The following is a 27,916-nucleotide window of genomic DNA, read 5'->3' as shown; positions in this document are numbered from 1 at the left end:
ATTAATAAATCCATCGCCAAATTGTTGGAGGTGTAAGATACGTGATATATGTGACCAGGAAACACGATCGAACGCCTTATCGGCATCGCAACTAACTATTATAGCCTCTCTATTATTTATTGTTTAGAATGTGTCAAAGCTGTTATCAACAGGCGTATATTATGTACAGATGTACGACCCTTAACAAATCCGTTTTGTGCTGGATGGAGTATTCTAGGAAGAATATTTTGAAGTCGTTGAGCCAATAATTTGGTGAATAATTTTAGATCTTGGTTCAGTAACGAAATGGGTCTGTAGGACTAAACTAATGTGGGGTCCTTTCCAGGTTTTGGCAATACTATAATTCTGGCCTTATTAAAACCAGTTGGCAGAGCCCTCCCTCCAATAATAGCATTAAACAAGGACAACAAATGCGGCATTACTTGAGTGGAAAGAATCTGATAATATTCCGCTCTGAAACCGTCAGGTCCTGGAGTCTTGCCTTTAGATAATGCCTTAATTAATGGTAACAGTTCTAACTCCGTTACCGGTTCTACTAAAGATTCTCTTTCCTCCTCTGTCAATATTGGTAAACCTGCCTCCCTCAAAAATCTCATAGCTAATGCAGGCTATTCAGGGGGCGCCTCGTATAATTGTTTATAATATTGCTGAAACTGTTCCGAAATATCAGATGAACTATTAACACAAATGCCTAGATTGAAGAATATGTGAAGATGTATTGTGATTTTTGTTTTAAATTAGCCAATAATCTACCCGATTTATTACATTCTCGAAAGAATTTGTTACGCTGAATATTATGTGAGTATTGGGCTTGTTCTTCACACAAAAGATCATATTCATTTTTAGCTTCTACATATCTCTGTCTATTTTCAGGTGTCTCATTCAAAATGAGTGAGTCATATGTTTTTGTTAAATGTTTAGTAGATGCCCTCAATTTAGAAGTTAGCAGCTTGCGTTTCCTGGCCACATACTCCATAATTTGTCCTCGAAGTACCGGTTTTGAGGCAGCCCAAAATAAGTTAACATCATCCAAATGTTCAATATTATCATTTGCATAATTACAAAATGCGCTCTTCAAATGTGTATTGAAATCATTTGATTTACTTAAATATACAGGAAATCTCCAATTATATGAAGTAACAATAGGGGATTGTAATGAAAGAGTAAACCATATCGGAGCATGATCTGAAACTGCTATGGGTGTTATCCCCGAGGACTCTATCTTTTGATACAAAGAACGAGACAATAGCCAAAAATCAATTCGTGAAAAGGTGTGGTGTGGATGTGAATAAAAGGTATATTCACGAGCTACAGGATTCTGACATCTCCATGGGTCACATAGTTGTAATGAGTCTATTAACAACTGTATAGGGGACACTAAAGTCTCTCTGTCTCTACCTGGTATATTGGATCTATCTCAACCCTGGGATATTACACAATTGAAATCACCTCCCATAATTAATTCCCCTTCCATCCAGCCCTGCAATCTAGTATATAACTTTGTGAAAAATATCTTATTTGGGCTAGTAGGGGCATAAACATTGGTCAAGGTATAAACCGAGTCATGTAGTGATATCTTTATAAAGATAAATCTGCCATCAGGGTCTATCAATGTGTCTCTAATATTATATGGTATATTTTTACAAAAAAGAATCAAAACTCCTCTACGTTTAGATGTGAATGAGGCGGCTCTGTAATCACCTATCCAAGTATCTCTCAGCGTATTGTAATCTTTAGAATTCCAATGAGATTCTTGCAGAAATGCCACATCTGGTTTTATACTTTTTAGATGTTTAAGGACCTTACATCTCTTGATAGGGGTGTTCAATCCCTCTACGTTCCATGAAACAAATTTAAGTACTGACTTTACCCTTGTGGAGTTAGAGGGTTGTGTAACCATATCAACCTATTCCTACCCTAGGCTCTGAACAGTAAATATTTCTAATAGCAAATTGCAATACAACTCCCACCTGTCCCAGCGAGCAGGCATCGGAGTAAGAAAATATATTCCCTAGAGCACCATGTCATAGAGAAAAAGATGGGAAAATATATCTCCGTGCATATCCATATAAGCAATATATAACCTATTTGTAAATTTTTAAGAACCCAATATTGCGATTGAAATAATCGCCTACTATAACAATAAAATAAAAACCATTTAGAGATTAAAAGAAAGGAAACAAATTGAATATCTATATAGGTACCATGAGACCAATGCAAGTAAATTAAGGTCATACGACCTAAAAACTGTATCTTACATAAAAATTGTCGGTAAATTATAATAAAAACCAAAAAGATATTTTCTAATGGTCCATATTGCGACCTCTCAAAATACCACGACAATAATAAGAACACTACTTGAATATAACAAATAATGAAAAATTGCATAATAGTGATGAAATGATTGCGTTCAATTAGCAGTAACATTCAGAAAAAAGAACATTTGGTATATAGAACCTGAATGGAAATCACGCATGTGGAAAACTTGAAATATAATGGAACACCCGTGTTCCAATCAGCCGTAACTCTGTGATGGTACGGCAGGTGGAAGAGAGTCCACAAAGTTCTTTGTAGCTTGTGGTGTATCAAAAAAGTAGGTTTTTCCTTCATAGGATATTCTCAATTTGGCTGGATATAATAAAGCAAAACGTTGTCCCCTTTCAAATAAGCACCTGCAAATGGGAGCAAATTCTTTTCTTTTTGTTCAATTCTTTTTTTTTAACAAAAAAGTGCCCACCGACTGTGACATGCTGCTCATATAATATAAGTGGTGACCCTTGACCTACTGACCATTACTGACTGTTATTTATTACATATAGACACAGTATCATGGCCTAAATCTATCACAAAAATGTGCACACAGACTGTGACACACTGCGTGGTGGCTCTTGTCCTACTGACCAGTATGGACTGTTATATCAGACACAGTAACACGGCCTGAAGTTACTGTACGGTTTTGCGTTTTAGCACCAAATAAAAATATTTTTTTAAGCCACACACAACAATATTAATTATATTAAATGATGTTCCTGCACTATAAAAAAATAACAACAATGATTTGCTGACTGCATTTTGAACACTACTAGACTAGCTAAGCTAAGCCAATCAGCCTACCCTCTTTCCCCTCCCGTGATGCTGTGACACATGACGCCGAATCACTGCGGGAGAGACCTATATTGGATCCAAAACATGTGAGATCCGATGCTGGAAAGATGACAGCGCACCTCATTTTTGGATCCGCTTATGGCACGGAGATCCTAGCAGCGGCTCGGACCTCCTCGGTTCATGTAAGTTAGATTTAGATGTGTGTGTGTATATACACAGTCAAGTCACATTATTATGACCACCAGCTAATAGCCGGAGTAACCGCTGTGTGCAGCACGGACCGCAGCTAGGTGGGCTGGGGGTGACTCAGTAAGGTGCTGGTAGGTTTGCACAGGTATCTGGAGCCATACTGACTGCAGTGCATCCCACAGCTGCTGAAGGGTGTGTGGTGGAGTATCACAAACGAGTGATATGTGTGCAGATGGCCTATCGCTCACCTTTGACCACATCAAAAGTGAGGAGGTGGTCATAATAATGTGACTCGACTGTGTATGTCTATATGTATGTGTGTATATACACTATATGGACAAATGTATTCGGACGCCTGACCATTATACCAACAGGGCCTGTAATTACATTGTATTCAAATACATATACTTCAATATGAAGTTGGTCCCCCTTTTTCCACTCTTCGTGGACGGCTTTCCACAAGATTTTGCAGTGTTTCTGTGGGTATTTGTGCCCATTCATTCTGTAGAGCATTTATGAGGTCAGGCACTGCTGTTGGATGAGAAGGCCTGGCTAACAATCACCATTCCAGTTCATCTCAAAGGTGCTTGATGGGGTTGAGGTCAGGGCCCTGTGCGTGCCAGTCAAGTTTTTTCACACCGAACTCCTCAAACCATGTCTTTATAGTCCTTGCTTTGTGCACTGGGGCACAGTCATGTTGGAATAGAAAAGGGCCTTCCCCAAACTGTTGCCACAAAGTAGGAAGCATAGCATTATCCAAAATGTCTTGGTATGCTGAAGCATTAAGATTGTCCCTCACTGAATATAAGGGCCTAGCCCAAACCCTGAAAAACAGCCCCATACCATTATCCCTCCTCCACCAAACTTCACAGTTGGCATAATACGGTCAGGCAGGTAATGTTGTCCTGGCATTCACCAAACCCAGACTGGCCCATCTGACTGCCAAACAGAGAAGCGTGATTCGTTACTCCACAGAACACATTTCCCATTTTCCGCAGTCCAGTGTTGGTGTGCTTTACACCAGTTTATCTGAAGCTTGGCATTGGACTTGGTGATGAGAGGCTTGCATGCAGATGCTCAGCCATGGAAACCCATTCCATTAAGCTCCTACCGCACAGTTTTTGTGCATACATTAATGTCAGTGGAAGTTTGGAACTCTACAGCTATGGAATCAGCAGAGCGTTGGCGACTTTTACGTACTATGTGCCTTAGCAGTAGTTGACCTCGCTCTGTGATTTTACGTGGTCTTCCGCTTTGTGGCTGAGTTGCTGTTGTTCCTAATCACTTCCAATTTCTAATAATATGTCCCATAAATGCTCGATTGGGTTCATGTTGGGCGAATGTGGTGGCCACTCCATTCATCGGCACACCCCAGAATACCCCTCAAACCAATTCTGGACAACTTTGGACCAAAAACAAAGTGCACTATCTTGCTAGAATATTCCATTGTTGTGGGGTACATAAAGTCCACGACGGGCTGCAAATGGTCATCAAGCAAAGCAACATAGCAGTTACCGGTTAATGTAGTGTTCAGGTGGGCCAGCGGACCCAACCCATGCCACACACCTTACACAAATATAGAACCACCATCACCAACTCCCTGAATCTCCTAGCCATTACTGAAACCTGGATTTCCCCCTCTGACACCACTTCTCCCGCTGCTCTCTCCCATGGAGGCCTCACATTTTCTCACACACTCCACCCCAGGGGTCGTCATGGTGGTGGTGTTGGGGTCCTTCAATCCCACAGTTACTCCTACCAACTCCTACCCTCTGAACTGTTCCTTACATTTTCTACATTTGAGGTTCATGGCATGCGCCTCTTCCAACCAGTACACCGGCGAGTAGCTGTCATTTACTGTCCCCCTGTCTCTCCTTCCAAATTCCAAGACAACTTTGCTTCCTGGCTCCCTCACTTGCTCTCCTCAAATCTTCCCTCTATTATCGCCAACTCCCCATTCACGTCAGGACATCATGTCCCACCAAACTCTCCCTTCCCTGATCATTTCTCCTTCATCCACTAGGGGACACTGGAGCTTCATGACAGTGGGGTCTAGACGGTGGGTTGAGTTCAGCCTGGCACTTTAAAAATCTACAAGTGTGACTGGCTCCTCCCCCTCTATGCCCCATCAGCCCCAGTTTTTAGAATGGGCCCGAGTAGAGCCGGTGCACAGGGGCTGCCTCCAGCCCTTAAGGTATATATTAATTTTAATGAAAGATGAAACAAGCATGAGGACAGGCAGACTGTTGGCTGTGACAGTCTGCCTGCATCATGGGAGCCACCAGAGAGGGGACCACACGGCTACTGCAGCCTGTGTCCGGTCTCCCTATGGAGGGGAGGCTGCCTTTTGGCAGTTAAGGAGTCATCAGACTCAGCGGGGCCCACCACAGCTAACACTGGCTTGCGCCCTCCCCTCACTGCCCAGCGCTCTGGCCACAGCAGCCCTGTGAGTATGCAGGAGAGGTGAAAATAATATGCTGGGTCTGTTAACACCGCGCGGCTGTCAGTGCCACGCTGGTGTTGCGGAAGAACACCGGCGCTGGCTGTTAGGTAGGCGCGCTCTGCAGAGTGAAGCGGCGGTCCTACCTATGCGTGCCGGTGCTTGTGTAAAGGCACCGGCACGTTCATCACTGGCGGCAGTCGTACCGCTGGCCCCCGCGTGCGGCTGGGATGCAGAGTCTATGCCACGTGCATATAACAGCGGAGGCCATTAACAAAAGGGGGTGGAGCCTATAGGCCCTCCTCCTCTTCCTCCTTCACAGAGCGTAGATTACTGCTGGGCTTGTTTGGCGCGCTCTGAGAGGGAGTGGCACCTCAGTAGAGCTAGAGCTGATCGGAGGGGAGAAGACTGAAGCTTCTACAGGGGGTCTGTAATTACAGTAAGGTAGTTTTACAACCTTCTGTTTTTTTTATTGATTCTGCTCCTCCCTTATATTGCTCTGTCTGCCCCTGTTACTGAGCTGCATTATTGTTGAAATTCTGCTCCTCCTATACTGCTCTGTCTGCATCTTGAGTAGCATTATTATTGAAATTCTGCTTCTCCCTATACTCCTTTTGCACTACTGAGTTGTACGTGGTGTCTGTCTGTGAGTGAATGATGACATCCAGAACAGAAAAAGCTGCTTCACAACAGCTGTTTGCCTGTACTAAGTGCAGGAAAAAATTTACCCATGCTCGCTCCGAAGGGTCTTCCCTGTGCGAGACGTGTGAAGCAGAGAGTGCTAGCACGCAGTCTGTCACTCCCTCCTTCATAAATAGTTTGGCAGGGGTCATGGTGGATCTTTCTTCTGAATTAGCCACTTCCCGTAGGGAATGGGAGGCCGCCAGAGATCTACCTAGCACATCTCACCCTTCTTTTCTAGCAACAGAACCAGCGTGGGCTCAGAATTTAGTCCGCTCGGTGAATAACCTTGCTCAGGTTATGGGTTCTGCGTCTAAAGCTCCTGAAGCTACGGTAAGTCGCTCATCTAAGAAGAGGGCTCTTCCGGCAGTTCTCTAGTCGGATGAGGACTCGGCAGCGGATCACTCGTCTCAGTTGGAAGGGGAGATGCTGGACGAATCAGACGTAGAGACTTACTCACAAGAACCTGAGGCAATGCAAGGTATTGATGCACTCATCCTAGCGGTGAGGGAAGTTCTTAAGATTTCTGACCCGGAAGCTCCAGAATCGTTAGAAGACTCCTTGTTTGCCAGGTCACAGAAGATTGCTGTCACGTTCCCTGTTTCTCTCCAGTTGGACGAACAGATGACGGCAGCCTGGCAGAATCCAGACCGTAAATTCCAGATTCCTAAGCGTTTTTTCTCTCTTTACCCGTTTCCTGCGGAAAATAGAATGAGGTGAAAATAGAAAGACCCCACCACCTGTGGATTCTTCGGTTTCTCGGTTGTCAAAGAAGACCACGTTACCTGTTCCAGGAGCTACTACATTGAAGGAAACGTCAGAGCGGAGATTAGAAACCACTTTGAAATCCATTTATACGGCTGCAGGTGCTCTTCTTCGGCCGGCCTTGGTAGGATCTTGGGTCAACAAGGCTGTGGAAAAGTGGGCGGAACAATTGACTGAGGGTCTTAAATCCAACACTCTGCGGGCAGATCTGATTACCCTGGCAGAACATATTCAGGAGTCTGCAGTATACTTAGGAGACGCCTCCAGAGATATCGGCTAGGTAGGCGCTAGGATTTCTGCTTCGGCGGTCTCTGCTCGCCGGGCACTTTGGCTTCGTGCCTTGCAAGCGGATGCTGAGTTAAAGAGAGCAGTGGAAGCTCTTCCTTTCACAGGCGATATTTTGTTTGGTCCAGAACTGGACAAGTGGATCTCGCTGGCCACTGGAGGTAAGAGTACTTTTCTACCTTCATCAGCACCTCTTCCGCGTCACTCGTTTAGGGGACATTCCTTTCGTTCCTTTCGAGCATCTGCAAGATTTCAGGGACGATCACGAGGTTCGTCTTCAGCGGGGCGAGGAGGCCGTGCTAGAGGACGTCAAGCAACTAATGCCCGCCGTCCAGATCCCAAGCCAGCAGACAAGCCTGTGGCATGACGGGCTCCCATCCCATCTCGGAAATCCGAAGGTGGGGTCTCACCTCCAGCGTTTCTCGGAGGTTTGGAGACGGACTTCTCCAGACACTTGGGTTCGGAATCTGGTATCTCAGGGATACAAGATCGAGTTCGCTTTCACTCCTCCTGTGCGTTATTTTACAACAGGTTTGCCCGTCGATCCCTTGAAGCAACTAATTTTGCGTCAAGTGATCGAGAAACTTTTGCTGGCCGAGGTTCTGGTTGCGGTTTCCAATGCACAAAGACAACAAGGGTTTTACTCAAACCTTTTTGTGGTTCCGAAACCGGATGGGTCAGTCAGACCCATTCTGAATCTGAAATCCTTGAACCAGTATCTTTCTTTTCACAGGTTCAAAATGGAGTCTCTCCATTCAGTCATTGCGGGACTAGAGGCAGGAGAGTTTCTGGTGTCGTTAGATATCAAGGACGCCTATCTGCATGTCCCAATTTGGGTTCCTCACCAGGCTTTCCTCAGATTTGCCATCAAGGAAGCTCATTACCAGTTTCAGGCCCTGCCGTTCGGTCTCTTGTCAGCTCCCAGGGTATTCACTAAGGTGATGGCCGTCATTGCGCTCTTGGGGGGTGACGATAGTTCCGTACCTAGACGATTTACTCATCAAGGCTCCAACGGCAGAAGTCCTTTTACACCAAGTGTCCCTTACACATCAGATTCTCATTCAACACGGATGGATTGTGAACTTCCAGAAGTCTCAGTTGATGCCGTCCCAGAGACTTCAGTTCCTAGGAATGATTCTAGACACTGTTCTGCTTCGTGTATTCTTGCCAAGGGACAAGGCCATAGCCATACAGGAGCTGGTTCGTTTGGTGCTCAGACCCAGGAAAGTGTCCGTGCATCTTTGCATCCGTCTCCTGGGAAAAATGGTGGCTTCCTTCGAGGCCATCCAATTCGGCAGATTTCACTCCAGAATTTTTCAACTGGATCTTCTGTCTCAATGGTCCGGGTCCCACCTACAGATGCATCGGCTGGTGCGTCTGTCTCCCCGGACCCGCATATCCTTGCTCTGGTGGCTTCGGATGGAGCATCTGTTAGTAGGTCGGTGCTTCGGAATTTGGAATTGGACCTTGGTCACCATGGACGCCAGCCTCCGCGGATGGGGAGCTGTAGTTCTGGACAGTCACTTCCAGAGGCTTTGGTCACAGCAGGAATCCCTCTTACCAATCAATGTTCTCGAACTGCGGGCAGTCTACAGACCATTGATACAGGCTGCTCCTCTGTTATGAGGACTTCCGGTTCGGATAAAATCCGACAACGCCACGGCATTGGCATACATAAATCGCCAAGGAGGAACCCGCAGTCATCTGGCAATAAGAGAGGCCAGTCGCATCCTTCTGTGGGCAGAAAAACACGTAGAGGTCATTTCCGCAGTATTTATTCCGGGAGTCGACAACTGGGAAGCGGACTACCTCAGTCGTCAGGATCTTCATCCCGGGGAGTGGTCCCTTCATCCCGAGGTCTTGTTTGCAGATGGGGGAAACCACAGATAGACCTGATGGCATCACAGATGAATCATCAACTACCCCTTTACTGCTCCAGGACCATGGATCTGGCAGCGGTGGGAGCAGATGCTTTACTGATCCCTTGGCCATACAGCCTTGTGTACCTGTTCCCACCATTTCTGCTTCTCCCTCGGATTCTCAAGCGGATCAAATGAGAATCGTCCACCGTCATCCTAGTGGCTCTGGATTGGCCTCGTCGGGTTTGGTACTCCGATCTATTATTCCTTCTGGAAGACGAACCTTGGCCTCTTCCGCTACGATCGGACCTTCTACAACAGGGTCCATGTGTGTACCCAGATTTACGGCGGCTTCGTTTAACGGCGTGGCTATTGAGACCGCCATACTAAGAAGCCATGGTGTTCCTAGGTCGGTCATTCCTACCATGCTTAGGGCTAGAAAACCGATAACGTCAGCGCATTATCATCGCATTTGGAGGGCTTATATCTCCTGGTGTGAGGGTTGTGGATCTTCCACTTCCTCTTTTCATTTACCGCGTCTTCTTCTTTTTCTTCAAAAGGGCCTTGATGCGGGCCTACGCTTGGGATCACTTAAAGTGCAGATTTCTGCTCTTTCTATTTTTTTCCAGCGTCGCCTAGCACTGATTCCAGAGTTTTAGACCTTTTTTCAAGGGGTACTTAGAATTCAGCCACCCACGGCTCCTTGGGACCTGAATCTTGTTTTATCTTTTCTTCAGTCATCCACCTTTGAGCCTTTGCAGGATGTGGAATTGAAGTATTTGACTTGGAAGATGATCCTTTTATTGGCCCTGGCTTCGGCCAGACGAGTGTCTGAACTTGGAGCCTTGTCCTGCCGTTCTCCTTACTTGATTTTTCATGACGATCGGGCGGAACTTCGTACCCGCCCTTCCTTTTTGCCCAAGGTGGTCTCGGGTTATCATCTGAATCAGCCGATTGTGGTCCCAGCGTTGTCGGACTCTTCCGGGGATTCTCACTCCTTGGATGTGGTTCGGGCACTTCGTATTTATGTGGCCCGTACTGAGGGACTACATAAATCAGAGGCTCTGTTCGTCCTTTATGATGCCAATCGGCGTGGCTGGCCTGCGTCTAAGCAGACTTTGGCCAGGTGGATTCGTCTGACTATTCGTCAGGCATATGTTGCTTCTGCTCGACCACCGCCGGTATCCATTTCTGCGCATTCTACGTGCTCTGTGGGTACTTCTTGGGTGGCACGTAGAGGTGTCTCGGCTTCACAGCTTTGTAGAGCAGCTACATGGTCTTCAGTTCATACCTTTGTACGTTTCTATAGATTTGACACTTTTGCGGCTTCTGCTTCAAATTTTGGTCGCAGTGTCTTGCAGGGCGTTCAGCACTCTCCCTCCCAGGAGTGTAGCTTTGGGATGTCCCCACTGTCATGAAGCTCCAGTGTCCCCTAGTGGATGAAGGAGAAAACAGGATTTTGGTACTTACCGTTAAATCCATTTCTCCGAGTCCACAGGGGACACTGGACGCCCACCCAGTGCTTCTTGCCTGTTATCAGTTACTTGTTCTGCTACAGTTCTGTTGCAGTTTGGTCTGTTTTTGTTGTGTGACTGTTTATCCCTGCAGCCTGCTGTGTTCTTGCAGTGTGTCAGTATGTTGGATTGTTTCTTTCCTGTTCTCCTTCTCTGTTCTTCAGTCTGTTCTCCGTCTCCTCTCGGGCTCAGTTCTTTAAAACTGGGGCTGATGGGGCATAGAGGGGGAGGAGCTAGTCACACTTGTAGATTTTTAAAGTGCCAGGCTCAACTCAACCCACTGTCATGAAGCTCCAGTGTCCCCTGTGGACTCGGAGAAATGGATTTAATGGTAAGTACCAAAATCCTGTTTTCTCCCCATCCATCTCACCTATTCTGACATCTTTCTTTCCTGTTTCAGGAGATGAAGTCATGCCCCTCATCTGGTCCTCCTCCCCTTCCACCTTCCCCCTTGACCCTGTCCCCTCCCGCCTTCTATGCAAACTCTCTCCTTCTGCCTGTTCCCATCTGGCCAACCAACTTAATCTCTCCCTCTCATCAGGCACTGTACCTTCTGCATTCAAGCATGCCCTTGTCTTACCAAATCTTAAAAACCCTATCCTTGACCCTAACACTTTCTCTAACTACTGACCCATCTCTCCTCCCTTTTGACTCCAAGCTCCTTGAGCATATTGTCTACAACCATAATACTTCCTTTCTCTCCTCCCACTCCTGGCTTGACCTACTTCAGTCTGGCTTCCATTCTCACCACAATACAGAAACTTCCCTTACAAAAGTCAGCAATGACATATTTGCTGCCAAATCCAAGGGCCACTACTCTCTGCTCATTCTTCTTGACCTCTCTGCTACTTTTGACACTGTAGACCACCCTCTCCTGCTGCAGATTCTTCACTCACTTGGTCTATGTGATACTGCCCTCTCCTGGCTGTCCTCCTACCCCTCTGACCGCTCCATCTCTGTCTCCACTCATTTCTCCCCTGCCCCCATTTTCACTAATGGTACATGTTCCCCAAGGCTCTGTTCTTGGATCTCTCCTATTTTCCCTCTATACATCTTTAGGTGAAATCATCAGCTCTTTTGGCCTCCAATATCATCTCTATGCTGATGATTCTCAGATTTACCTTTCCCCTGACCTCTCCCCCTCTCTCCTCACTCATAACTCATATCTCCAACTGCCTCTCCGATATATCTTCCTGGATGTCCCAACTCTTTCTTAAACTTAAAATGTCTAAGACTGAGCTGATCATCTTCCCACCCACCTGCATAACCTCACTTCCCACAATTTAATTATCTGCTAAATGCACAAATATCTCCTCTAGCCCCAAAGTGTGCTGTCTTGGAGTTATCTTTGACTCTTCTCTCTCCTTCAAACTACACATCCAGAACCTCTTACAAATAGGTTCCATCTCAAAAATATTTCCAGGATCAGACTCTTTCTCACCATGGAGGCAATGAAGACCCTCATCCACTCATTGGCAATCTCCAGATTGGACTACTATAAGCTCCTCTTATCTGGCCTCTCTGACTCCCACCTCTCCCCACCCCAATCTATTCTCAATGCTGCTGCTTGGCTCATCTTCCTCTCCAAATGTTCTACATCTGCCTCCCCTGTCCTACAAGCCCTACACTGGCTTCCCTTCCTATTCACAACCCAATTCAAGGTTCTTACACTCAATTACAAAGCCATCACCCAATCCTCCCCCATTTATAGCTCTGATCTTGACTCACTTCACACTCCTGCCACCCACTTCGCTCAACCATTGCACGCTGCCTCTCATGCCAACTGATTACTTCCTCAAAATCCCACCTCCAAGATTTTGCCCATGCTGCTCCCTACCTCTGGAACTCTCTCCCTCTCCCTATCAGACTCTCCACCTCTCTACAATTCTTCAAACAGGCTCTCAAAACTTACTACTTCATCAATGCCTTCCAGCTCTCATCCTAACCTACTGCTCCATGCTCTTTCCTCTCTATCTTCCCCATCTGTGTCACCCCTGTCTGTCTGCCCCTCCCCTTTAGAAAGTAAGCTCTCATGAGCAGGGCCCTCTTCCTTTATCTGCTTCTCCTTCCCTCACTCATACAATCATCTATTCCAAACTCCCCACAAGGGCACCTAACACTTGGTAGCTGATGCCCTGCTGCTTATTCTGAGTGTTAAACTATGTCCTTGTCCTGCATTGTTTTGTACTGTAAATCGCTGTTTTTGTGTCTGCTCATTTGTTTATGTATTTTGTGAGGTGATGCAGAACCCTTGTGATGCCATATAAATACACTTACATTGGGCGCGTGCAGTGTGCAGGCTCCTCAAGTCCAGTATTAGTCCACACTCACGTCTGAAAATCCAATTGCTGGGGTAGCCACCCAAAAGGGATCACCTGTATCCCTGCATACAAAAAATGAACAAAGGGGGTGCACTCACCAGTCTTCTAAAATGAGTTTTTATTTCATCTTTTTTAAAAAAAATTTACAGCATCATAGTAAAGCTCCGACATTTCGGTCCTAGCCATGGACCTTTGTCAAGGTACAATTCCAAGTAGTACTTTGCATCAATATATACCTGAGTCCAATTAAGAGACTCCTCCCTCACAATCATGTGACTACAAACAATACAAACATATAGAGACATGAAGACATCATTTGTAATTGTGCAATAATACCAATCAAAGACTAACTAAAAAATTAAAAGTAATGAAAAAAAACATGTTAACAGACACATATATAAAAACAAACCTTACAGGTATAATCGAGCTGCATCCCCCGCTAGCGTGCGTGTCAATTCCCCAAAATTCCTGCCAAGTGGAACGCAAGTCGGTACCATTTCCTGTCAAGTGGCACGCAAGCTAATACAGCAGTCATGACAACCGCTGTTAAGGCTTCCTGCACTTCATCCGTCGATGCTAGTGCCCGGATCAATCAAATCACGAAGTAATATACAAGAACACTAGGGACCCGGTGACGCAGACAAACAAGTATACGTCACCATATAACCCATTAATTTAAATGAAGATGTAACTAACAGAGTTTTCATATATTGACTCATCAAGCTAATATAAATCGGGCAGTCGACATGCACGTCCATCAAAAAGACGCAGCCTGTAAGCAAACCAATGATAAACACCTCCTCATAGATAATATAATGATAGGACAATGTCTATCCATCTGGATTGAATTACATATGCCTAAATTATAATGTATACAAAAACATGGTTTGTCAACATGTGTGTCGACATTTTTAAAAAAATTTCAATTATAAACAACCAAATTTAGACACATTAAATAATTAAAAATAAATAACAAATAAACAAACTCCATAGGAAACCCACATTGCCACAACACTCGATAAAAAAAAAGGCCTCGAGGGTGGACCGTATCCAATTTATGTATCCACATCGCTTCTCTCTGGAGCAAGAGTTTGGCCCGATCGCCTCCTCTCTTGGGTGGAGGCACCCAATCGATAATCATGCATCTCAATGTTGCTAAAGCATGCTGTGTTTCAAGGAAATGTCTTGCTACAGGTTTATCAGAAGAACCATTAACAAGCGCGGCTCTAATAGAGGATCGATGGTTAGCCATCCTCTCACGACGTGGACGTATCGTCTTGTCAACATAGACCAGAGAGCACGGGCACACCAATAAGTAAACCACATGGTCGGAGGTACAGGTGACTCGATGTCGAATGTAGATCTTGGTACCTGTATGTGGGTGATGAAAAAATTGACCCACCATCATACTCCTGCATGTAATACAATTTACGCATCGAAAGCATCCTGGCTTCACTTGGTTCATCCAAGTTTGAACAGCCACAGCCTTTGTTCTATCAGGACGCATTAGTCTGTCCTTTAAATTCTGGCCACGCTTGAAGCTCATCAATGGTCGTTTAGGTATACAATTTTTTAAAACAGGATCTGTAGCAATAATATCCCAGTGCTTAACCACTGCATTACGGACAATCGAACCAGCAGAGTCAAACGTTGTAGTAATTACAAAAGGATCCTCAATTTTAGATCGCTTTTTCGCATTATAACCTTCACAAAAAATCTTTTTGGCCTTTTGTAAACATATATTCAAATTTTTCAAGTTATATCCTCTTTCAAGGAAACGTTGTCGCATCTCACCTGATCTGGACATCTGCCATCTCAGGATCAGAATTGTTCCGAAAAACTCGTAAGAATTGTGAAATTGGCAAATTTCTCTTAAGAGCAACTGGATGATGACTTTTGTAGTTTAAAAGCGTATTACAGTCGGTGGGTTTCCTATAGAGTTTGTAGCCATAGCCAGCATCAGTGACAAAAATAGTAATGTCCAAAAAATTAATTTTGACACTATCATAAGTCATGGTAAATCGTATTGGCGAATCTAGGTGATTAAGACATTCCAACATTTTCAATAAAGAATCCTCAGAATCCTTCCAGATCAAAATAATATCATCGATAAATCGATGGTAAAAACCGATACTATCTCCAAACAGCTGAATCAGGTAATTTTTTTCGTACGAATCCATATAGATGTTTGCATAGGCTGGCGCGATATTACTGCCCATCGCCGTCCCCGCCGTCTGGAGATAGTATCGGTCACCGTATCGAAAATAATTACATGTTAACGTCATCTCCAATAACTCCATTAGAAACTCAATGGGTGGAGATCCCACATGTGTATTCAAGAGAGCCATCCTAACTGCCATCATTCCCTCCGTGTGGGGAATCACAGTATACAACGACGATACATCGAGACTGGCCAAAAAACCATTATGTATTAAAGGTAAAGACCTCAATTTAGTAATCAGATCTTGTGTATCCCTAAGGTAGCTGTCAGTCCTAATGACACATTTCTGGAGAAAGCTGTCAAGATACTGGGCAATTGGAGAAAACAATGAATTGCGTGCCGAAATTATCGGACGTCCAGGCGGATGATCAAGGGATTTATGGATCTTGGGCAGTAAATACAAAATCGGACATATCGGATATTCTGTTGTCAAAAAGCCAAAAACAGCTTCATTAATCCAACCATTCTTTAACGCACCATCCAAGACCAAATCCAATCTGTTTTTAAAACCCACTATCGGGTCACCAATTAACAATCGATAAGTACCAGTATCTGACAACTGTCTCCTTACTTCAGCGTCATAATCAGTAGTGTTAAGCACAACCACTGCCCCGCCTTTATCTGCTGTTCTAATCGTAATTTGCTCATTTTTACTGAGATCGCGTAAAGCGATTCTTTCAGCTAAAGGCAGATTGTGTCTCACTCTTTGTTGTACACTGAGAGATTCTTGTATACTTTGATCCAATAACCTAGAAAACGTTTTAATGCTAGGGTTTTGCGATGGTGGATCGAACGTGCTCTTCCTTTTAAATACATTACATTGTGTACTAGTATTCTCATTAAATCTCTCCTTCAATCTTAATTTCCGGTTCATTTTATATTTGTCAATACTCCACCTAAAATCGTTATGATAGGTGGTGGGGACAAACGATAAACCCTTCGATAGAAGGTTCATCTCATCTATATTCAATTTATAAGAAGACAAATTTATGACCGAATTTTTTGCGTTTTTGTCGGTTTTCTCCCTCCCTTTGTATTTGCCCCGCCTCGGGTGGGGCCTTCTGCGTTTAAAGCAATGTCAAACTGGGAGCGAGTATTAACCCGTGGTAAGGGTGGTTTAGTGTTGGTTTGCGTGTCAGAGGAGTCCCTATCAGAGGAAGTATAGCTATCAAGTTGAAAATGGGGATTTCTAGATCTTATATTTCTAAATCTATAGGTCTGGTTATCAGTACCTGTCAACCATCGATAGACACGATGTTCCTGATAGTCCCTACTAACTTTTTCAAGTTTAACCCGCTTGAAGGCTATCAAATCTTTCTGATATTTATCTAGTTGTACTTTTAATTTATCAATCCACTGCTCTGAGATATCACCCTGCAAAGTTGTCACTATATTAGGTTTAATGCTTGCAATTTCACCTCTGACTTTTTTTAAATCTACTCCAACCTCTTCAATCACCAACAAAAGCAAATCAAAGGAGCACTTATTAAGTACTGTACACCATTTACTACAAAATATGGGGTTATCTCTTCCAATCGTGGGAATATTCTTTATTCTAAAACCACGAGGGATCTGCTTTTTTCGAAAGTAATCAGATAAAAATTGCCCATGGAGTAATAGATCTATTTCTCTCTTCTCTAAGTGTAAAAGTTTGTGGAAAAGGTCAAGAGCACTCTCAGCAGGCAATTTACTGAAATCATTAACCCTAAATAGCACACATTCAGTATCCTCATCTGTCAGAACCAATTGATCATGTTCAGCACTAAATAACAATTCGGCAGAAACCAAATTTTCCATATGTTTAGCAAAACTACAGTCACCACTATGGCAAAAAAATTTTAGCAACAAAAAAAGAAAAAATATAGAAAAAGAAAAACAAACATGAAAAAATCCTTTTTTTAAAAAAAAACACACGAATGTTCTTTAGATGCATAAACTCCTTGTTGAAAAAAAACTTTGATTTATAAATCACAAGTCTTGAAAATATCCAAAATGTAACAAACACTACGGGTGCAGGACAATGCAAAAAATTTTTAAAGTCCAGTATTAGTCCACACTCACGTCTGAAAATCCAATTGCTGGGGTAGCCACCCAAAAGGGATCACCTGTATCCCTGCATACAAAAAATGAACAAAGGGGGTGCACTCACCAGTCTTCTAAAATGAGTTTTTATTTCATCTTTTTAAAAAAATTTTGACAGCATCATAGTAAAGCTCCGACGTTTCGGTCCTAGCCATGGACCTTTGTCAAGGTACAATTCCAAGTAGTACTTTGCATCAATATATACCTGAGTCCAATTAAGAGACTCCTCCCTCACAATCATGTGAGTACAAACAATACAAACATATAGAGACATGAAGACATCATTTGTAATTGTGCAATAATACCAATCAAAGACTAACTAAAAAATGAAAAGTAATGAAAAAAAACATGTTAACAGACACATATATAAAAACAAACCTTACAGGTATAATCGAGCTGCATCCCCCGACACACATGTTGACAAACCATGTTTTTGTATACATTATAATTTAGGCATATGTAATTCAATCCAGATGGATAGACATTGTCCTATCATTATATTATCTATGAGGAGGTGTTTATCATTGGTTTGCTTACAGGCTGCGTCTTTTTGATGGACGTGCATGTCGACTGCCCGATTTATATTAGCTTGATGAGTCAATATATGAAAACTCTGTTAGTTACATCTTCATTTAAATTAATGGGTTATTGGTGACGTATACTTGTTTGTCTGCGTCACCGGGTCCCTAGTGTTCTTGTATATTACTTCGTGATTTGATTGATCCGGGCGCTAGCATCGACGGATGAAGTGCAGGAAGCCTTAACAGCGGTTGTCATGACTGCTGTATTAGCTTGCGTGCCACTTGACAGGAAATGGTACCGACTTGCGTTCCACTTGGCAGGAATTTTGGGGAATTGACACGCACGCTAGCGGGGGATGCAGCTCGATTATACCTGTAAGGTTTGTTTTTATATATGTGTCTGTTAACATGTTTTTTTTCATTACTTTTCATTTTTTAGTTAGTCTTTGATTGGTATTATTGCACAATTACAAATGATGTCTTCATGTCTCTATATGTTTGTATTGTTTGTACTCACATGATTGTGAGGGAGGAGTCTCTTAATTGGACTCAGGTATATATTGATGCAAAGTACTACTTGGAATTGTACCTTGACAAAGGTCCATGGCTAGGACCGAAACGTCGGAGCTTTACTATGATGCTGTAAAAAATTTTTTAAAAAGATGAAATAAAAACTCATTTTAGAAGATTGGTGAGTGCACCCCCTTTGTTCATTTTTTTATATATATATATATATATATATATACATATATATTGTGATAACTTGGGGTAAGGTTGCTTGGTAGATTGGTGTCAGTGGTGCAGTGATTAGGTGCAGAATTAGAGTCCACACATGGCATTACAGTAGAATCAAGAGAATGGTGCTTTACTTCCAGCATGGAGATCTGGAAACAGAAATAGAAAATAACAAACAACCTAGCCCATGTTTAGGGCACTACTCGCTTCTTGAGCCCTCTCTATCAAGGTGCAGCTAGTCTGCCAATAAAGTCTCTGCCTGCTTCTCTGTAAGTCTATTGCTGACTCCAACCTGGCTTGGCTTGGCTGCCACAGCTATTTAAACACAGTCAGTTTTGGTGACCTTCCCTGTATCCTCCAGATATAGGTCCTCGCTTCCTCAGCCTGCAGCCCAGCTGCTTCAATGTCACACAGTCTGAGAGGTCATGGTCCCACCTTGCCTCCTGCAAGGTCCAGACACAGGCCTCCTGGCCCCCAATGGCTCGCTTAGCTTTGCTGGGCTCTCTGGCTGCCACAGTCCCACATAGACTGTCTCCAACAGCAGCCTGACTGGTCTGCCTTCTCCTCAGCCCACACCTGAGCTCTCTCCACAAGGCAGCCACAGGTGTATCACAGCTCAGTATTTCTACCCTTTGTAGGAGGATCTCTCCAACCCCACACAGAATCTGCTGCACACCAACGCCATCTCTGGTGATACTGCCACTATAATATATATATATATATATATATATATAATAATAATTTTATTTATATAGCGCTTTTCTCCTAAAGGACTCAAAGTGCTTTACATTTGCCTTTACAGTACAAAACACAAAATAAGCTTAAGCAAGGGACATTAGTGAAATGCTTGGGTGAAGAGGTAAGTCTTGAGTCTATTTTTGAAGGATTCTAGAGTGGAGGCCTCTCGAACTGTGCAGGGAAGCGAGTTTCATGAGGTTGGAGCCCCAAAACTGAAAGCTCAACCCCCAGATGAATTCCGGTAGATTGTAGGTACTGTTAATTGCCCTTCTTCAACGGATTGCAGTACTCGTGTGGGCTAGTACGGAATCAGAAGCTGCTTTAGGTACCTTGGGCCATGGTCATGTAGGGCTTTGTAAGTTAGTAATCCAATCTTGAAAACAATTCGCCATCTGACAGGCAGCCAGTGAAGGGAGTAGAGAGTGGGTGTTATGTGGTTGGAACGGGGATGTTTGGCTAATAGCCTGGCAGATGCGTTTTGTACCATATGCAAGCAGTGCAATTCTTTTGCTAGGAGTACAAGGTAGAGGGCGTTGCAGTAGTCTAGGCGTGATGATATAAATGCATGTATGACTTTAGGCAGTTCTTCTGAGGGAATTAAGTGCTTGATTCTGGCAATGTTCCTCAGATGAAAAAATGAGGATTTGATTGTGGCTGTTACCTGATATTTAAGTGTCAAGCCACTATCCAGGACAACACCAAGATTCCGCACATGTTCAGTGTTTTGTAATTCTGATCCCCCAAGCGTAAGTCTTGTTGGTTGGCTATGTTGTAGCCCTGACTTGTGACCTATCATAAGGACCTCTGTTTTATCAGGGTTCAGTCACAGCCAACTGGCACTCATCCACTCCTGAAGCTCAGCTAGGCAGCCATTTAGGGTTGTTATGGGGTCTTTTGTACCTGGATCAATCCCCTTCGGATCTGCACTCTCTCCTAATGGATGCAGCAGCTCCGGTGCCCTCCATGAAAATAGTGTTCATAAATAACTCAGAAAGAACGGCGGCACTCGGAGACTTCAATAAAGTATCAAAAAGTGTGTATTCAACAGAGCATCCTAAGACACCAAAGTTTCGGGACCACAATGTCCCTTTGTCAAGGTAGGTAACTCGAAGTGTAAAAAGATCTAACCTTAAATACCATAAGTGGGTCCGTCCTACACGAGCCGGAACCCGGAAGCCACGACTCCCTCAGGAACCGACAGTGACGTCAAGGCGCCGTCTGTGTTCCATTGCCCCAGCAACGCGGACTCAGTACGGAAGCCATGAAGGATAGAAAAGTGTGCAGAAGCAAAAGTGTTAAAGCACCCTTGTGACATAGAGAACATTAGCAGGGACATCAAAGGAAGATAGCCACATAATCACAAATACATATCAAGAACTAAGAACACTTAAAACTGATAAATAATTGTAAATATGCATGGCACCCCCTCTCATAAAAGAAGGTCTTATGTAGAATGCAGGGAACATTGTAAAACTAATACCAAGACAATGCAGTGTCTGAAAACTGTGTGTAATAATTTAAATTGATAAGTATGTGGGTCTAAAATGAATGCATGTATTAATGTCTGGAGGCATGTAGCGGTCATGTTAATAACTAAACTGCTATAAACCTATAGGAGGAGACTAATGGATGGAGCGATATTTGAAGTCTAATCTAAGGGACTAAATTAATAAATTGTGATTGAATATATTAGTGCCAAAAGAAACTGAGAGGTGAAAATATGTGGTGAAGATATGAAATGGAAATGTGTGAAAATTGTGTGTACAAAGGAAAGAAAATGTGTTGAAAGAAACAAACAGTGGAAGAAATGGGGCAATGAATCTAAACTAAAGAACTAGTGAGAATGTGTGAAATAACGTGTGTTGACCATTAAATGAGCATATGTAGGGTTGAGTGGACAAATGTAAAAAGTGTGAAAAGTCTGTGTATCGTCTAAAAAAAATTAAATGAAAACTAAAAAATTAAATTGAGTCTCTGTATTTAAAAAGAATAAGAAAAAAAGTCCCAAAGGAAATGCAAAAATTCCAATTCACTTAAAAACACTCCATTGAATTTTCTCATTGAGACCCATTGGGCTTACGGTGTTAAGGTTGTAGATCCATTGTGCCTTGACCTGTAGTAGTTTTTCCGCACAGTCGCCACCCCTGATGCTCCTGGGTACATGGTCAATAAGCTGATGTTTGAGATCGCTGATGTTGTGTTTCTTCTTTGCAAAATGTTTGGCCACCGGTTGTTCTGCAGGTTTCCCTGATAGGGCCGATTTTATGGCAGATCTGTGTAAAGCCATTCTCTCCCTAGCTGTGCGAATGGACTTGCCCACGTAGGCCAACCTGCAGGGGCACAAAATCAAATATACAATATGTGTGGAGGTACATGTCAATATATAGTTGGTATTGTATCTTCTGTCACTATGAGGATGCTTGAACGTATGTCCTACTACCATATTGTTACAAGTAGTGCAGGCCAGGCATTTGTAACTACCTGGTACTCTGCCCAAAAAGTTTGCTGGTCTGGATGTAGTATTGGGAAGGTCAAAGTCCGTGATATCCGTGTGTACTACAAACTCCTTAATATTCCTTCCTCTGGTGTAGCAAGTGAGGGGTCTCTTGTGTTTGAAACATGGGAGGTTCTTGTCTATGGAAATGATGGGCCATAAGGCTTGCGTGGCTCTAGGAACCACCGGACTGGAGCTGTTGAATTCATTCACTAACGGGATATAGCTGTGTTGACTCCTCACTTTAGGTTCAAGAAGTGTATTTCTGGGCATCTTTAGGACTTCACTCTTATGTTTTGCTAAAAGTTGAGGATCATATCCTCTTTCCCAAAATTTAGCTAACACCTTGTCCAAGGCAGCTACCACTCCCAGAGGGTCGCTGGTAATTCTGGCGGCCCTAATCATTTGTGACCTGGGTAGGCCATTTTTTAGTGCCACTGGGTTGTGGCTGTTGGCCCTTAGCAGTGTGTTCTTGTCGGTAGGTTTGACATAAATGCTAGTGGATAGGTGATTGTTGTCTAAAGAAACTAATACGTCCAAGTAATTGATTGAAACTGTACTGGCTTGAAATGTGACCTTAATTGGTGAGTTCCTGGTGTTGATAAATCAAACCAATGCTTCCAAGCTCTCCATGCCCCCAGGATAAACAGATCGTCTATGTATCTTGAGTATGAAAAGATATGTTTGGCCATTTCTATGTTGGAGAAAAACATTTCTACCTCCTCATAGAACATAAATACATTGGCAAATGAAGGTGAGACATTACTGCCCATCACGCAGCCTCTGATTTGGCGATGAAATGTGCCGTTAAATAGGAAATAATTCCTTGTTAGTGTTAATTCCAACAGTTTGAGAAATAACTCTAAATTCAACTGGTTGCAACCCCCCTTAATGAGAAAGTCCTTCATGGTGGCTAATCCATGATCGTGTGGGATACTCGTGTAGAGACTACATATATCCATGGTGCAGAGGATCGTGCCTTTTGAAACTGTGTTAATGGTATATATTTTAACCAAAAAATCAGTAGTGTCCTTAATATAGCCTTTTTGCTTGCGAATTAGGGGCTGCAACATGTTATCCTAGAAAATGGAAATCGGTTGGAAGATGGAGTTTTTGGCCGATATGATGGGCCTGCCTGGGAGGTTTTGACATATTTTTGTGGATTTTAGGTACCGTAAAGAATATGGGTACCACAGGGAAATCCTGTTTTAAGGCCTGACACACGTTTTATAAAATTAAGTCGTCCAAAACGGCTTTATCCAGAAGGGAATCTATTTACTTTATAAATTTCACTGAAGGAACCGACACCAATGGTTCATACGTGGTTGTATTTGCCAATTGTTTGTAAATTTCCTCCTTGTAATCGGAGAGGTTGAGAATCACCACTCTGCCCCCCTTATCAGCGGGGCGGATGATGATATCCCTGTATGAGACAACTGTTAGAGGGCTGATCACTCCTCTTTAGATAAATTGTGATTCCTTTTAGAAGATGCAGCAGAATATTTGACGATGGATTGGTATAGAAGCCTAATGAAAGACTTGATGGACGAGTTCATTGATTATGGGTCAAAAGTAGAATTGTGTCTCTTGTTGAGAAATACAAAATGAGGTGAACTAGTAGTGTGATCTTCGTGTGATTGGAAGTATTCCTGCAACCTCAGTTTGCCGGCAAAATGAAATAAGTCAGTCTGCCATCTCAGTTCATTAAAATAATTAGTAGGTACAAAAGAAAGACCCTTGTCTAATACCCTGAGTTCTACCTACATGAGGTTTCTAATGGACAAGTTGTATATTAAGGTTTTTCCTTGACAGAGTGGCCCTTAAGTCGTGCAGGTGGGCGACCTCTTGCTCTTGAACCTTTCAGGGTATCTGAGGTAACCCCTAAAGAGCAACAGGGGTAGCTGCAGAACCATCTGAATCCGCACAAGCGCACTTGCTGTCACTATTGGAAGTGACTGTCTCTCTGGGTTGTTGTACTCTGCGTTTTCTCCAGTGTGATTTGGATCTAGCATTATAGGGTTTCTGGGGCCCTGGTTCTCCTCCCGGAGAGCCATCTATAGTCTTTATTGGAATCGTGGTCCTCCTCCACGATTCTTCGCTTATTGTCCTTAAATTTGACAAAGTCCCTCCGGTAACTATCACATTGTTTTTGCAGCTTAGTCATCCAGTCATTATTGGATTCTAGTTGTATAATGGACCGATGTTCAGCCTCCAACAAATTGATTTTATCCCTGGTGACTTTGAGTTCTCGCCCAGCCTCTTCAGTGACTAAAAGAATTAAATCCATGCTGCACTTACTTAAAATACCCACCCAGTTTTTGCAAAACTCTGGGTTGCCCCTGCCTATTGTGGGCACATTACGTACACTAAATCCTCTAGGGATAAGTTTTCCCTAAAGTAATTAGAAAGTGAAATGCCATGTAACAAGTAATCTATCTCATGACGTTTGAGTTTTAGCAACTGGTGATAAATATCCTCCATTGACCTCATCATACGGGGTTAACTTCTCTTTGAATAAATCCCTTTCGGCATCCTCATAATTAAAACTATATAAGTCCCCTTTTGTGGATTGTGCACTGCTAAAATCAGGCAGAACGAGACTCTGTTCCATATCTGCGGTTAAACTTCCAGTAGAAAAAAGTCCCAGCAATGTAGTGCAATTAACACCCTGAGTAGTGAGGACCAACCTGGTACAAACTAATAGTAGTATTGGAAATAAGGTTTGTTGGAGGTGCCTTATCCCACTGAGCGAGCCTGTACGTATACTGGCACTCACTTACAAAATCCCCCGCAGATCGGCACTCTCTCCTAATGGATGCAGCAGCACCGGTGCCCTCCGCGAAAATAGTGTTCACAAATAACTCAGAAAGAACGGCGGCACTCGGAGACTTCAATAAAGTATCAAAAAGTGTGTATTCAAAAGAGAATCCTAAGACACCAACGGAACACAGATGGCGCCTCACTGTCGGTTTCTTCTGAGGGAGTTGGGGCTTCCGGCTGCGGCTCGTGTAGGATGGACCCACTTATGGTATTTAAGGTTAGTTCTTTTTACACAATTCGAGTTACCTACCTTAACAAAGGGACGTTGTGGTCCTGAAACGTCAGTGTCTTAGGATGCTCTTATGAATACACACTTTTTGATGCTTTATTGAAGTCTCCGAGTGCTGCAGTTCCTTCCGAGTTATATATATATATATATATATATATATATATATATTTATATATACACATAGTTTAGACTGGCCCAGTAAACAAATAGAGCAATGGACAGCACGCTAAAGGGATTTTCAAACAAGTAAACAGCCATGAATATATTTATTCCAACGTTTCATATCATAACATCTTTCTTCAAGGATAATATAAAGACGCCACACGCTGCCCGGTCATCAGGTGCCTAAGTGCCTTGGTGATGGGATAAACACACTTGTTTATTGGTTATCCAGTTGACCAGGCGGCATGTGACGGCATCACACAGATTACCAGAAGCTGGGAGGCTACGGCATGGAATGTCCACATGGGGGCATATGTACATAAGGTGTATCTTTATATTATCCTTGTAGAAAGATGTTATGATCTGAGACGATGGAATAAATATATTCATTGCTGATTATTTGTTTGAAAATCTCTCGGGAGTGCTGCCGATTGCTATATATATATATATATATATATATATATATATATATATTTATTGTGAGTCCATGAGATGTGTGTTACAAATGTATTTGCAGCATCTCAGTCCTTGCAGTGATTAATTTACTTTTTAGCCCTTTTGTGTTCCCCTTCCTGAGATGTATGTATGTGTGATCATTCTCTGGACACACATTTCCATTATCAGGTATATTATTTACTGTAAGAATGTCAGGAAATGTAATGTTTAGTACTGTCTAGCCCTTGATGTTAGCCTGGTCTATATGTCTGTGTTATTCATAACCACTAGAGCAAGGTGACACCTCCCAGAACAAAAGACCCCCTAAGTTAATTCCCACCTCCCCAGGGGATGCTCAGGATTTTCTCCTCCTTCCTTTTGCCTGTTTTGTGCCTCACTTGACTCTGGTAGACTGAATGGAACCATCCCAGCATGTGTTCATCAGGGAAGTAATATCTGGGGTAGGTAGGAGATAAAGGACGCGCACCAATCAGGAAACGGTGCAACCCCCCCTGGGTGGTCACCATATCATGGGAAATTGGAAGGTTTCAAAAGAGGTCACCAAAGGCAACTCCACATGTTAGTTGCTGACTTTGGCTAAGAGGTCTCACTCTGCCAAGGTGCTAGTGGAACGCATCAGTTCTGTGTGGATTTGTACTTTGGAAATTCTGCAAGGACCTATACGCTATTCACTGCTACGGGATCAGTGACAGTTTCTCCTGTGGGATTGTGCATCTCTAGCTATTTTGTGGAACTTCTCTGGGACATTATACTCTACTGGGACTACCTCTGTCTGGACTGCTACCTGCGAATTATCTGTCCACTGTATTTACCGCTTGTCCATACATATTATCTGCTGCTGTGTGCTGTGTAAAAATAAACCATCACGTTGGTTTTTCTGCTCGGTGTCTGGGTGATTGAGAGAACCCCGTATCCATATATATATATATATATATATATATATATATATTGCACACCTCGAATGCAAAGAGTTATATATGTATGAATATATAAATACATATATATATATATATATATATATATATGAGGTGTATAAATCGGAGCTATACAGACAACTGGGCGATGGTGATGTGTATTTGAAGTTGCCCAGTGATCCAACTGAGCAATATAAAAGGGAATTGGATGATTTATTAAGCCAACCTGTGATGAGTGGGTGGTTAAGTGAGAATACTGCAAAGAACTTGATGACTGAGCATCCGGTGGTGCCTTTAATCTATACACTCCCAAAAATACACAAATCCCTGGTAGCCCCACCTGGTAGGCCAATTATCTCGGCGAGAGATTCTTTATACAGTCCTATTTCCAAATATTTGACTTTTTGTGCAACCACTAATACAAAAGCAACCAACGTTTTTGAAAAATACCAACATACTCTTGGATATACTCTTTAGTTTGGATAATTTACCAATGGATTTGAAACTTTGTATAGTGGATGTAGTATCACTCTACACGAGTATCCCCCACGGGAAGGGTTTACGAAGTATGAGAGACTTTTTGAGACAGGACCCACCTATCCCTCTATTTATAGATTTATTGGAGAAAATACTAACAAGAAATTATTTTCTTTTTAATAATGAGTATTTTCTCCAAAAGAGGGGGTGTGCAATGGGGTCACCTGTGGCACCTTCTCTTGCTAACATTTTTATGTTTAAATTGGAGGATGATCTGTTTTTGTCAAATGAGAACTTTAGTCCTTATGTGGTCTATTACACTAGATATATAGACGACATTTTGATCCTGTGGTCAGGCTCTGAGGCGGCATTCCATCAAGCTATGGCAGGAGTCAATACGTTTCATGAACAGATTAAATTTACATATAACATCAGTTCATCCTGTGTACATTATCTGGACGTGTTAATTGAATGGACTGGTGACTGTTTCAATACACGTATTTTCCATAAACCAACAGATTGCAACACGGCCCTACATTTTGGCAGTAATCATCCAATATCCCTGAAAAGAGGATTACCTTATTCTGAATTTTTACGAATAAGAAGGATCACTAATGATGATGATATAGCAGTAGAAGAAATTTATAAGATGAAAATCAAATACATGGAAAGGGGTTATAACCCGAAAGAGCTAGACAAAGCTATAAACAAAGTGATGATGAAAACTAGAGAAGATCTGGAAATAGCTAAAGTTAAAGAAAACAAACTGTCCGGGTCTATGCTCTTCATTAATGAATTTAATACATCTAGTAAGGTCATCAATAAAGCAGCCAAACGTCTTTGGCCACTAATTAATACTGATCCTTCGATTACAGTATTGAGAAATTCAAAATGAATGATGGGGTATA

The 27,916-nt window shown here is 42.9% G+C and overlaps 1 pseudogene; it reads left to right on the top strand.

Annotated features, from left to right (window-relative positions):
* Nucleotides 1–27,916, top strand: part of LOC148474561 (von Willebrand factor A domain-containing protein 5A-like) — a 562,647-nt pseudogene that overhangs the window by 355,600 nt on the left and 179,131 nt on the right.

Source organism: Taudactylus pleione, unplaced genomic scaffold (genome assembly GCF_031769625.1).
Source record: "Taudactylus pleione unplaced genomic scaffold, aTauple2 ptg000830l, whole genome shotgun sequence".
Taxonomy (NCBI): Eukaryota; Metazoa; Chordata; class Amphibia; order Anura; family Myobatrachidae; genus Taudactylus; species Taudactylus pleione.
Note: the sequence above shows the minus strand (reverse complement) of the source record. Positions and strands in the feature narration are given on the sequence as shown.